Here is a 13,398-nt window from a genome sequence, read left to right on the forward strand (position 1 = left end):
ACTTTGTAGTATAGTCTGAAGTGCAGGAGCCTGATTCATCCAGATCCGTTTTTCTTTCTCAAGTTTGTTTTCGTTATTCGGTGTCTTTTTATTTCCATACACATTGTGCAATATTTTCTTCTGATTCCCTGGAAAATGCGATTGCTAGTTTGATAGGCATTGCATTGAATCTGTAGATTGATTTGGGTAATATAGTCATTTTTACAATGTTGATTCTTCCAACCCAAGGACATGGCATATCTCTCCATCTGTATCACCTTTCATTTCTTTCATCAGCATCTTATATAGTGTTCTGCATACAACTCTTTTCTCTCCCCGGGTATGTTTATTCCTATTCTTTTTGTTGCAATCGTAAATAAGAGTGTTTCATGAGTCAAGAGGAGTTCAAGTTGTCTAAAAGCCTACATGTCATTTGTAGAAAGGATCTAAACTTCAGGTATACCCTGAGGTATGTCTTTGCATCTATGGCCCATGGTGCCATTTAGGGCATGTCTATTCTGGAGGGGACCTATACAGGTGGTGTTTAGGGACTGAGGGGAGGGATTTGGATGTCTCTTTGGGGGCATATCATTTTGCGCCAGGGCTTAGGAATATTTGGCAGATGGTCATTGGTGGCCATGTTTCGATAGCACATGGTATTTGCAATGTTCTCCAAAGGGAGGTGGATTTGGGTAAAATTGGAGATTTCTAATCAAGGCAGGATTTGAGGAATATTGTTTAAGTAAGGGTCCTAGTACAAGTGTTGGGATCTTGCCAGAATGACTTTTGTGACCCAAGTTCCATTATAGGGTCCTCCAAGCATTTGGAGATCTGTGTCAATAAGATTCGATTCATCGGAAATCACTTTTCTCGTAAAGATAGTCTTCAAATCAGGCTAAGAAAGGATACTGGAGATAGTCAACTGGGATCTGGAGAGAAACAGGGTACCATTAGGACTTCATTTTCTATAGTTTTACTACCATTCATGAACATATGGCGCCCTTCTTGTCAGGAATGGAGAAAGAACAGTTGTGCTGCTGGGACACAGATATTATCATGCAAAATTACATGCATTGGTTATTCATGAGGGAAAGTATAGTCCCAATTTAGAGAGGATCTATTTAGGACAGATGTACATCTATCATGAAGAGTATGGCCTTTGCTCATTCATGTACATAAACTATGTATAATTTTCCCTAACGGGTTACAGAGTTGTGAGCCTTGTGTCTAGCGAAGAAGTACATACTTCTGTATATGAGGAAGGGAAAGCCTTCTGGTCCAGTATGTCAGTTACCTGCAAAGTTTCTAAATGAAAAATCCAGCATTGTTCTCTCCCTGCTGTGTGATCACAGGCAATTTCTTTTCAGCATCCATTGGTGGTAGGAAGGTGATGATAAGAAGAACAGCAAATACTTACATGATCTTTACAGTGTGGTGAATGTAAGTCTTTATCAGGTGTCATAATACACCAGGTAATTTAATAGTATTCCAGCTACTAATGTTAATTAGGTAGTATGTACTCTGTGTCACACTCTTTTTTATGCCCTTTATTCATATTTAGTCATTTAAACTCTACCAATGGGGAAAGTTACAATCATTATCCTCATTTTATAGATGGCCCAGAGAAGTGAGGTCCCTGTCTTCAGGTCACAGAGCTGATAATCATGGAAAGAATTACTGGAAGGGTCCAACACTTCTCTTGTGCCAACTGCGGGCTGGAACACGAAAGGATCATTGTTTCTTCCTCAGAAAGGACAGCTAATGAGTTATGTCAGAAGATGATAGTGTAAGGCCCTCCAAAAATTCTTTACATTACAAACCTACAAAGTTGTCAGACTCAACTTTTTCAGAACTCTGGAAATTGACAAAATTTCACAGGAACTAGGGAAGTATTTACGTGTTTAAAAATGACTGAATCTTGGTAAGATCAGCAAGCTCTAGAGACTTTAAATGGTCACAATCCCATCCTCCTTTTTTCCAGCTTAATAATAGTACATATTGAAAGAGTATGCATTCCTTTTGCATCCGAGTAGCCACCAGAAGGAGAAGAACAAAGTGAGAATTCTTTCAGAACCTCATCTCCAAAGATTTATCATTATCTGATGTGACTGAGATGTTCCTTGGAATTCTGCGTTTGCAAGACTGTATATATTTGACATAATTTGGAGGTCACCCAGTGCAGATGTACTTTAACCTGGGGAGTTGTCAAAATAATTATGGGGGCAGAAAGAAAGTTTTAAGAATTAATGCCAAGAAACATCCCAAATTTGATGCAAAACATCATTATACAGATTCGCCCAGCTAAACAAACGCAAAGCAGGTTAAACTCAAAGAGATCCAAGCAACACATATCATAAACTACTGAAAGCCAAAAACCAAGAGAGAATTGTGAAAGCACTGTGTAGCAACCCATGACATGTAAGAGATTCTCAATTAAGCCAAAAAAAAAAAAGACTACTCATCAGACAACATGCAGGGCAGAAAACACTTCGATACATTCATAGTGCTAAAAGAAAAAAAAAACTGTCAACCAAGAATTTTATATGCAGCAAGACCATCTTTTGAAACTGAGGACAGGAGTAGGACAATTCCAGATAAGCACAAAATGGAGAGGATTTATTGCTAACTATCTGCCCTACAAGATGAGATAATTCTTGGAGAGAGTCCAAACTAAAATGAAAGACACTTTGATGATAACTCAAATCCAGAGAAAGAAAGAACATCTGTAAAAGTAATTATATAGGTAAATATAGAGTATAATTTAAACGATTTTTTTGTTTGTATGATTGTAGTCTGAATAATAGTCCCCCAATATGCCCACATTTTAATCCCCAGGACATGTATGTTATTTTATGCAGAAAACTTTGCATATATGATTATATTAGAGTCTTCAGATGGGAAATGTTCTTGGGTTACCTTGGGTGGATCTAATCAAAATGCTTCTTATAAGAGGAATGAAGGAGATGTCGGTGACAGAGGACAAGTTAATGTGATGACAGAAGTAGATAATGAACTGATGTATTTGAAGGTAGTAGAAGGGGTTACTAGACTAGGAATACTAGCAACCACTAAGCAAAAAAAAAAAAAAAAAAAGGGCAAGGAAATACATTCTCCCAGCAGAGTCTCCAGATGGACCCAATCCTGCCAACATATTGACTTTAGCCCAGTAAAATGGATTTGGGACTTGTAACATGTAGTATTTTAAGAGAACAATTTGTAAAGTTTTAAACAATTGAATTCCTGAAAATGTGTTAAAGCAACAATAGTAAACAAATGCAGTTACTTTTTTCTCTTACCTGATTTAAAGCATTACTCCACAGGAAAAAAAAATTAATTGGTGCTGATGTAAAAAGTGTATAAAGATGTAATTTATGATAAGAACAACACAAGAAAAAGGATAAACTAGATAAAAGAAAAAATTCATATTTTGAAATTAAGTTGGTATTAATGTGAACTAGGTTGTTAGAAACTGTCAGTTTACTTTATAACAACCTAATTCCAGAGCAACCACTAATAAAATGGCTCTAAAATGTATATAGTAAAAGAAATAACAAATAACCATAAAAGTGGTACACTAGAAGATGTCCAATTAAAAAGCAGATTGTCAGTATGGATTTTTTAAAAACATGACCACCTATATGTTGTTAAAGAGACAAATCTTAGTGTGAAACAAATAGATTTTAAGTAAAATGTTGCAAAGATAAGTCTCATGCCAAGAAAACTCGAAAGAGAGTTATAGTGACTATACTAACAACAGACAAAACAGATTTTAAATAAAAAAATGAGACAAAGGACAGTATATATTACTGTATTATTATATTAGATTAACAATATATTATTGATAAAAGGGTAAATCTGTTGAAATACACAAGAATTATAAACAAATGCTCACCTAACAAAAAAGTTCCAGATACCTGAATCAAAAACTTACAAAATTTGAGAGAGAGATAAATAGGTTCAACAGCCTATCCAAATGAATGACAAAACATATGATCACCAAGGGAAGAGAAGACCTAAACAAAACTATGATATAAACCGAGTGCACTTAACAGACATGTACACAACATTCCTCCCAAGAACAGAAGAATACAATTTCCTTTCACTTGAACTAGGAATGTTCTCCAGGATAGACTTCACGTTAGGCCATAAAACAAGTGTCAATAATTTAAATCACACCAAATTGTTCTCTGACCACAAAGGAAAGAATAATGGGCATCAGTAATAGGAGGAACTTGTGAAAACTTGTAAATATGTGGAAATTAAACAATGCATTCCTAAGTAATAAAAGAGTCAAACAGTGTCCAAGAGATATTAGAAAATACTCTGAAGTGAATGAAAATGTAAACACAACATACCAAAACATGGGATTCGGCAAAAACAGAGCACAGAGGAATATATATATATATATATATATATATATATATATATATATATATATATATATATATATATATATATATATATATATATATAATACATTATATACATTTGTATAGTTTTCGCCATGTCTCTTCTGCAGTTTATTAAATATTTATTAAATATGGGTTTATAGTTTTATGAAATTGGGAAAATTTCTGCCCACATGTTTTTTGAAAATATTACTTTCGGAGCTCACTGCCATATCATTATCTCTTTCCAGAACTCCAATTACATGAGTATTAAGGCACTTGACTTGTTTGACTTTCCCCCCCCACACACACCTTTTGTATTTTGCATAGTTTCTTCTACTTTGTTAAACTTCCTAATTTTTTCTTGTGTGTTAATTTGTTAATCACATCTGTTATGTAAAATCACAGGTCAAGAACATTAAAACATCTATTATAACTATATTTCACATGTCAAAGAAATTCCCAAGAAAGGGGTGGGCCAAAAGAGTTTTTGAAGAAATAATGGACCAAAAAATTACAAATTTAATGAAAACTAAAGCCACAGATGTTGCTGGTAAGTTTCTGGTAAGTGTTGATGGATGGAAGGTAATTGTGAATGTTAGCGTTTTGGAGTTGTGTTTTGTGTTCCTTTAATATTTTTGAGTCTGTTCTAGAGAAATTATGTAGTTGCCATCTGATCCTTTCAGGCCTTACTTCTTTTTCTCTAGAGTGGCATTTAGGCATAGAATACCTGTGTTGTCTGAAGAAATCAGCATTGTGTTTTCGTTTTTGATTTTGTTTTATGATGTACGATACATTATTTTTATTTCTTAATTGAAGTATAGTTGATTTAAAAATTAGTTACTTTTTGCTTTACAGCAAAGTAACTCAGTTATCTATATATACATTCTTTTTCATATTCTATTCCATGATGGTTTATCTCAGGATACTGAATAGATTTCTGTGTGCTCTACAGTAGGACCCTGTTGTTTACCCATTCTATATATAATAGCTTATATCTGTTAACTCCAAACTCCCACTGTATGGGGGAAGGTGTTAGGTGAGGAATAAGGTGGGAGGTTTTCATATTCCTGTTTTGATAGTGCTGTTGATCTTGGGAGGGAATGAATTGACAGATAACCCTTCATTCTTTTCATCCCCCAGGTCCCTACACCTTTAGTATCTGTGATACCTCCAATTTCTCTGACTACATCTGTGGAGGCATTGTCAGTCAAGTCAAAGTAACTAAGAGGATAAGCTTTGTGACTATGAGCAGGAGGGTGTGTTGTAGGGTTCCAGGCATCTCCACGATTTTACTTTTTTGGTTCTGATATCTTGTTCTTCACAGAAAACCTTGCCTACTTCACAGGCAGAGCCGGACTTTGTGATAACAAATTTTGTCAAGTATTCTCGCCCTCCTCAGCTACAAATTGGCTTCCAGGTCCTGCACCAGTTCCGTGCCCAGCATGGTCAGCCCTCTCGGCCCCACAATGAGGTAGATGGGTGGGCAAGCCAACCAGGTCCTTGAACCAAAGCTGCTCTATGCCTTTTCATCTACTTAGTTTTTCTACCTCTCCCTCTCCCCACAGTGGTGTGATTGTTCTTTTACTCCTTCCAGGGGGATGCAACAGAACTGGTGACCCTAGCACAGGCTTGAATTCTCAAGCTCTGCCACCAGTGCAGCAAAAGAGTCTGGATGAAGACCTCATCCAGAAGCCGGCTTATATGGCCCCTGGGGATCTGGCACCCATCAACTCCTTCACTGGTTGTGTGGCTGCCCAGGAGTTTATGAAGGTCAGCGTGAGTGGAGACGGACAGTGCTGGGCCTGGGCCAGGTTCCTTTCCAGCCCTGCTGCTTGCTTTCCAGCTCTGATTAACCAGCGATCACATTCTCTTTCTAACCGACTCCTCAGGGCTGCTCTGGAAAGTTTATGCCTGTTATACAGTAGCTGTACTTTGATGCCATTGAGTGTCTCCCTGTGGAAAAAGAGGCCTTTACAGAGGACACCTGCCTTCCAGTATGTGATTTGGGCCCATGGAGAAGACATTATTGTGGATCTTTTTAACGTGGCTTTTCCCTAACCCTCTCTTCCCTTCACATGACTCAGTGCCAGAACCATTATGATGGGCAGGTGGCTGTATTTGGCTCTGACCTGCAAGAGAAGCTGGGTAAGCAGAGATACTTCTTGGTGAGAGAACCTTGTGGTCAAAAGCTACCTTTAGGTCCCCTAGGCTCTGGCCACCTCTTCTGGAGTCTCCTCGTGGTGTACAAGGGATGGTGTTGGCTTGTACCCTCATCTCATCCCTCTTCCATTTTCTTCGCACCAGGTCCTTTATATCCTGGTCTTGTGCCTCTTTCTTTAGAGGACCATGGATTTTTATGGCACTGTGACTTAAATATGCAGTCATAGATCCTCTTACACTCTCTTGCCATCTGCAGGGGTAGTGAGGACTGAGGAGTGGTTTTGTTACCCAGTGACCCTAACCATCTTGTGTCTCTCTTCTTGGCCACCTCCCAGGTGGGTGCAGGGGCCGTTGGCTGTGAGCTACTCAAGACCTTTGCCATGACTGGGCTAGGCTGTGGGGAGGGTGTGGCAATCACCATTACAGACATGGACACCATAGTAAAATCCAATCTGAATCGACAGTTTCTGTTCCAACCTTGTGATATCAAGGTGAGTGGAATGGATATGGTATGTGGTTCAGCTTTGTTTTTCACTTTTCTCCTGTCTTTTTCTGGTTATCTGTCTTATTGCCTTTGGACTTTTTTTTTTTTTTGGTATGCGGGCCTCACACTGTTGTGGCCTCTGCCATTGTGGAGCGCAGGCTCTGGACCTTCAGGACCAGCGGCCATGGATCATGGGCACAGACGCTCCACGGAATGTGGGATCTTCCTGGATGAGGGAACGAACCCATGTCCCCGAAACGGCAGGTGGACTCTCAAGCACTGTGTCACCTGGGAAGACCACCTTAGGACTTTTTTGTTTGTCTCTTTTCTTCAGTTCTTACCTTATTTCTTTTCTCTACCACTCACTCTTTCTTCCAGGAGATATTTATTGAAAACTTATTACATCTTTCATTTGTGAGTTTAAACCTGTCCCCAGCCATCTTTTTTTTTCTTTGGTTTTTGGTTACGGCTAATGTGGAACTCTGGAAGCTAGATTATAGAGGGATCTATCTGGGGCGTCTCTGTAAAGTTCAGTGTTATTTTGCCTGCCCAGTGTTTATCTTTCCTTTCATTTTATCATGCAAATACTAGGTACTACTTAAGTAGTTAGAATATATAAGATAGCAAATGAAAGGTTTCTGCTTTTGTCTAGTGAGAAGACATAGTAAATGAGAGATTCTCTAATGCAGTGGAGGTTGGCAGCACTCTTTCCTCAAGTCCAAAAGATCACAACTCTTTTAAGAATACTAAGACATTATGTCCTTTTTATCCTCATTTTATCAGGTGAAAGGGTAATTTTCCACTCTGTTCTAGGAGGCTGTCCATAACCCAAAAACACAGTATTTTCCAAATGACCAGACCAATTCATGATGATACAGAACTGTGCATTAACTAAAGAGCCATTCAAAATACAAAGAAAGACAGAGGGTATTGTTGTGGATCAGTATTTTACCTTTCAACTAAACTTTAAAGAAATATCGCTTGTCAAGTTTTGATATATATATAATTTTAAATATCAACAGTCATCTGAAAATGTTATTGATTTTTTTTTTCTGTGAGCCTGGATATCCCTGACATCTTTCAAGCAAAACATGTAATACATTAAAGTCAGTAAATAACGAAAATTCAGCTATCTTCTAAGACATTATATAAGTAAAATTTGTAAAACTGTAAATACAGATTGTCTCCTGTCATTAACGCTTTGTATTGGAGTTTCTTTCATAGTGTTTGTAGTATATAATGGAATTATTCCATATTAATTAATTAATTTATTTATTTATTTTTGGCTGTGTTGGGGCTTCCTTTCTATGTGAGGTCTTTCTCTAGTTGTGGTAAGCGGGGACCATGCTTCATCGCAGTGCGCGGGCCTCTCACTAGTGCAGCCTGTCGTTTTGTGGAGCACAGGTTCCAGACGCGCTGGCTCAGTAGTTGTGGCTCTGGCCTAGTTGCTCCGTTGCATGTGGGATCTTCCAAGACCAGGGCTCAAAAACATTTCCTCTGCATTAGCAGGGAGATTCTAAACCACTGTGCCACCAGGGAAGCCCCTCCAATTTTAAATGGAGTAATAATATTTTAAAATGTTCTCAGATTAAATATCAAACGTAGGAAATCCTGATAGCTGTGCATCAGATAAAAAAGAAACCACAAACGTTGTTTTAACTTCATTTTGGACAACTGCTAGAGCAAATAATAAATACAATAGCACTGTATGTGGTTAGAACATAACAAGGTGAAACATACTGTGTAGGGGCAAGAATGAAAATCAAGATATAGAACTGGAAGTGCCATGAGAGGGTGGTTTGCAGTGTGGTAAAGGAAATCCACATTGGAAAGGTGGTATAACCGCAGAGAATTAAAGATGGTATACGAGAACAGGAAGAAATCTCAGGGAAGAGAATGCCAGGTGAAGTTAACAGTGTGAGCAAAACCCTGAGTTTGGAATATGACTGCTATGTTTAAGGAGTAGAGACAGAGATAGATCATGGTAAGAGAGAAGGTTGTCAAAGGAATAGGGACCAGCTCATTTCACCCTTAGTGAAAGTGGGAATCAATAGAGGGTTTTGCGGAGAGGAATGTGATCTGACTTGGATTTTCAGAGGATCCTTTTTGTTTTTGTAAGTTCAGAGGACCTTGGTTTTCTTTGCGTGAATGCACTCCAACTCGGGGTGCTAGTAACGAAAAACAGTGGATGTTCGGTAGACAAAAGAACAGATACTCAACCCATTGTCTCCTATTGTATCACTGTTTTCCTTTTTTATTCACGCCATTCCTCATTTGTCCCAGCCCAAGCTGTGTGGCATTTGTCATAGACCACAGAGCCTCCTGACCTCAGAGCCTAGGTCTTGTGCATCATTACTTAAATCAGTTTTCAGAACAGCTCTGTAAAGTTTTGTTGGGTGATTATGTGAATGACAGTTCTGTTTCTCCATCACTACCCAGAAATTGAAGTCTGATACAGATGCTGCAGCTGTGAACCAGATAAACGCACACATCCGTGTGATGAGCCATCAGAACTGTGTGGGCCCTCACAGAGAGCATGTGTATGATTGATAAATTCCTCCAAAACCTGGATGGTGTGGACAATGCCTCGGACAATGTGGATGCCCGTGAGTTTTGGGGATGGGTGAGGACGAGGCGAGAGTAATGTGTGTGTTTTAGGGAGTGTGTGTCACCGTGTCCTATCCTGATGTTATTTTCCCCACCCTCACCTGCTGCAACTTTCTCACAGGCACGTATATGGACTGCTGCTGTGTGTTGTACCGAAAGCCTCTTCTGGAGTCAGGCACACTGGGTACCAAGGGTAATGTGTAAGGGTTTATCCCCTTCCTGACAGAGTCATACAGCTCCAGCCAGGACCCTCCTGACAAGTCCATCCCCAGGTGCACACTGAAGAACTTCCCGAATGTCATCGAGCACACTTTGCAGGTGATCAGCCTTGCAGGGAGAAAGAGGTGGAACAGATATGTACTGGGACAGTGTCTCAGTTGCCAAACTCTTGTTATTCCGATGATGAAGCCTCAGTGTATGTAATATCTGCCCTCTCTTTAACTCTCCTTCACTCACTTTAAACCTAGGAGCCTAACGCTTTTCATAATGATTTCTTTAACTTGAAATTTTTATTTTGCAAGCATACAGGGAAGTATTATTTATACCATGTGAAATACTTTATGTGAGAAGTGTATATCTAAACGGTGAGGATATGTTTCTTTGTGTACAGGATACTATTTTGTCGTTGAACAAAATTAACTTAATATCATCTCTGCTAGTTATTTAGATATCTCTAATATTAAGTCCATATTTAGGAATAATTCTCTAATTGTTTCCCAAAATATGTTTAATAGTTTGTCAGCATAGTTGTGTTTATATAGTACACATACATACAAAAGAGCATAACTCTCATGTACATTGACAAAGTAAAAGCACCCCATTAACTGGTCCTCAGAACTTGGCCCTAATTACAGTCCCCTTTCAAACCACAAATAACCATCCTTTTATCAAAATGATTCTTAACCCAGTCTTTGAGGCTATGTTTAGGAAGTATGGGAACAGGAAGAAAATGAGCAGTAACAGTTCAGTCTGTCACTTTTCCTTCCAGAAGGGAAGAGTTTATACTTGTGGAGTCAGTTCAGTATGTGTCTTTCTCCCTTTCCATGCATCCCATGTTGGTGTGTGTGTGTGTGTGTGTGTGTGTGTGTAGATACAGAGAGACGGAGAAAGAGATGTGTTTGTGTGTGTGTGTTCATTTCTATACATATAAATCCTCTCCTAGGTTATGGTTCTATTATTGTGTTTCTCTCTACCCAGTATGCAGAAAGGCCAATAAAAAGGATTTTAAAACTAATATACTATGTGCCCTTGGACTTAACCACTTCATGCTTCAGATTCCTTATCTGTAAAATTGGAATGACAGTAGTAACTCTCACAGGAATTCTGAAAAACATGTATACTTAATATGCCCTTGTGACTTTCAAACTAAGCTTTAAATGTGTACATGTTTGCTTATTTCTTATTAACTCCCTGAGGTGTAGTTTTACTGTTACAGTGTTTGTCTTTAAAATGAGGAAACACAAGTAAAGATATACCTGATTGTCACAAGACTGTGGCACAGCTGGCCTTTGAACCTGGATTTCGAGCATCAAGGTGCTCCAGATCACTTCACCAGTGACTATTTATCGACCTCCGAATTCACAGGGGTCAAACCTCTATCTTACTTTCTTCCCAGTCCCCAGAACCTGCATAGAGATCGTTCATGTTTTATTCTTGGTGTGAACTTTTTCTTGAATTGATGCATGACATACCTAGGGTAATGTGTACATCTTAATAAATTCTGCATGAATGTACACTTGTGTGTAAACCTCTTCCCAGATTAAGATCATAGGTTTTTACATTGAAGTGGTGAGGGCTTGACAAGTTTGACCAGACAGATTGGGAGGGTTTTCTTCCTCTGTTCTCCCATAACAGCCATGCTCTTCCTATTTGCTGTATTTCCTGATGGTGGTCCTAAGACCTACAGAAACTTATTTGTTTCCCATAACCCACGTAGTGTTGATTTGCTCTGTCTGCCGTGGATGAGTTTGAAGGTCTCTTCAAGCAGCCAGCAGAAAACGTCAACCAGTACCTAATGTGAGTAATTCTGTCCAAATCCTCGCTCACCGTGTCTGCTGCCTGTCAGTCAAAGCATTCTGTAACCAGTGTAACACTTAGGACCTGGTCTACTTTTCAAATAATCTAATGATTCCTTGGGCCTTATACATTTGGGAGTCAGCACTGACTTTTCATGCTGTTAAGCTCCCTCTGGGATCACTGTGTAACTCTGAGTTTGTGTCCTCTCTAATTCTTGATAGGGATTCAAAGTTTGTGGAGCAAACACTGCACCTGGCAGGCATCCAAACCCTAGAGGTGCTGCAGGCTGTGCAGCTCAGCCTGGTGCTTCAGCGGCCACATACATGGGCTGACTGTGTGACGTGGTCTTACTAGCACTGGCACAACCAGTGCTCCAACAACATCAGACAGCTGCTGCACAGCTTTCCTCCGAACCAGGTATTACACTCTTCTGGGCTCCATTTGTCAGAATAGGCTTACTGGAAGCAGTTTGTTAAACGCTTTTGACATGGTTCATTGCAGTTCATCCATTTGTGGCAAGACCACCAAGTCCCAGAGATCTCATTAAATGGTTAAGTGAGTGATTTTTGAAGTCAAAGACCTGTTCCTCCCAACCTCTCTCCTCTACCTGCCCAGCCCTGTTCTCTCAAGCAACATACTTGGTACCTATTCCCTTAGATATGACATGAGTCATTCCAGATTCCCTGTCAGGGCTATAGAGATTGTAGAAGAGAAATTTTGGTGTTAAGAGCACAGGACCTAGGTGGCTTCAAGTCTCAACTGCATTTGATATTGGGACTAATCATGTATTTTCTCTCTGTGCCTTAGTAGCCTCATGTAGGAAGTTGGAATAATGGTGACCTAATTTCATGAGAGTTCTATGAGGGTTGATTTATATTTACTAAGTTAATAAATTAAATATGTTACTACACGACTGGCAATCCATAAAAGTTTCATAAATAGCTCTGTGTCTGGCACAAAGGGAGTGCCCAGCGATATACTAATTTGGGACTTCCGGGCTTGAAAATGAGGAGTCACAATTATGAGAAAGACCTCTCCTCTCAGGTCCCACTCTCCCACATCTTTCTGTTTTCCTAGCTTACAAGCTCAGGAGCCCCTTTCTGGTCTGTGCACAGCCGCTCATCTTTGATGTCAGCAATGAAGTCTCCTCCCTCAGGTCTCCTACAGTCGGGTCAAATGTGGGTACGTGGATGGGAAGGAGGCTGCAGCTCCTAAGGTGAGTACTGATATGCTTACCCCTCCATACCTTGCCTTCTCTTAGCCCCTGCATCTGGACTAGGTGATAGCTGCTGCCAACCTGTTTGACCAGGCCTATGGGCTGAGGGGCTCTCAGGACCGAGCTTCTGTGATCATACTCATTCAGTCTGTGCAGGTCCTTGAGTTCACCCCGAAGTCTGGTGTCAAGATCCATGTTTCTGACCAGGAGCTGCAGACCACTTCGTGTGTTGGTGAGGATGTTTATCTAGTTGGCCTAGAGCTAGCATCCTACTTATCACCTACCTATGCAAGCCTCCCCTGTACTTGTGTTTTGCCACTGGCTCTGCTCTGAGATCTCAGGCCTGAGATTAATCCACACTGTCCTTTGGTCCTTGCTTCTTCCAATTTAAAATAAGGTTGGTTGGTTGAGGCAAGTTCTCTGATGCCCTACTACTTTGTTCTTCCCACTGTTTCTCCCTCAGGTGCACCAGTTGTCCAGCTCTTTTCTGTGTGTATGTTTGCTTTGTTTTGTTCTTTCTCTGTTTCTTTTTGTGTCCATATGCA

General features: G+C 39.7%; 1 long non-coding RNA gene and 1 pseudogene across 2 annotated transcripts in view; one reads left to right on the forward strand and one right to left on the reverse strand.

Moving 5' to 3' along the window:
- Nucleotides 1-13,398, reverse strand: part of LOC308609709 — a 1,094,809-nt gene that overhangs the window by 300,158 nt on the left and 781,253 nt on the right. The window lies entirely within an intron of this gene.
- The window catches only part of LOC308609646 (ubiquitin-like modifier-activating enzyme 1), a 44,237-nt pseudogene that overhangs the window by 26,809 nt on the left and 4,030 nt on the right, over nt 1-13,398 (forward strand). The window contains exons 2-14 of the transcript in view: nt 789-923; nt 5,511-5,608; nt 5,695-5,841; nt 5,965-6,140; nt 6,260-6,364; nt 6,455-6,535; nt 6,866-7,021; nt 9,454-9,620; nt 9,743-9,939; nt 11,573-11,637; nt 11,859-12,054; nt 12,715-12,776; nt 12,899-13,085. The product of the transcript in view is annotated as a ubiquitin-like modifier-activating enzyme 1 (transcript). The remainder of the gene's footprint in view (nt 1-788; nt 924-5,510; nt 5,609-5,694; nt 5,842-5,964; nt 6,141-6,259; nt 6,365-6,454; nt 6,536-6,865; nt 7,022-9,453; nt 9,621-9,742; nt 9,940-11,572; nt 11,638-11,858; nt 12,055-12,714; nt 12,777-12,898; nt 13,086-13,398) is intronic.

This window comes from Mesoplodon bidens, assembly GCF_964165515.1.
Source record: "Mesoplodon bidens genome assembly, chromosome: Y".
NCBI lineage: Eukaryota > Metazoa > Chordata > Mammalia > Artiodactyla > Ziphiidae > Mesoplodon > Mesoplodon bidens.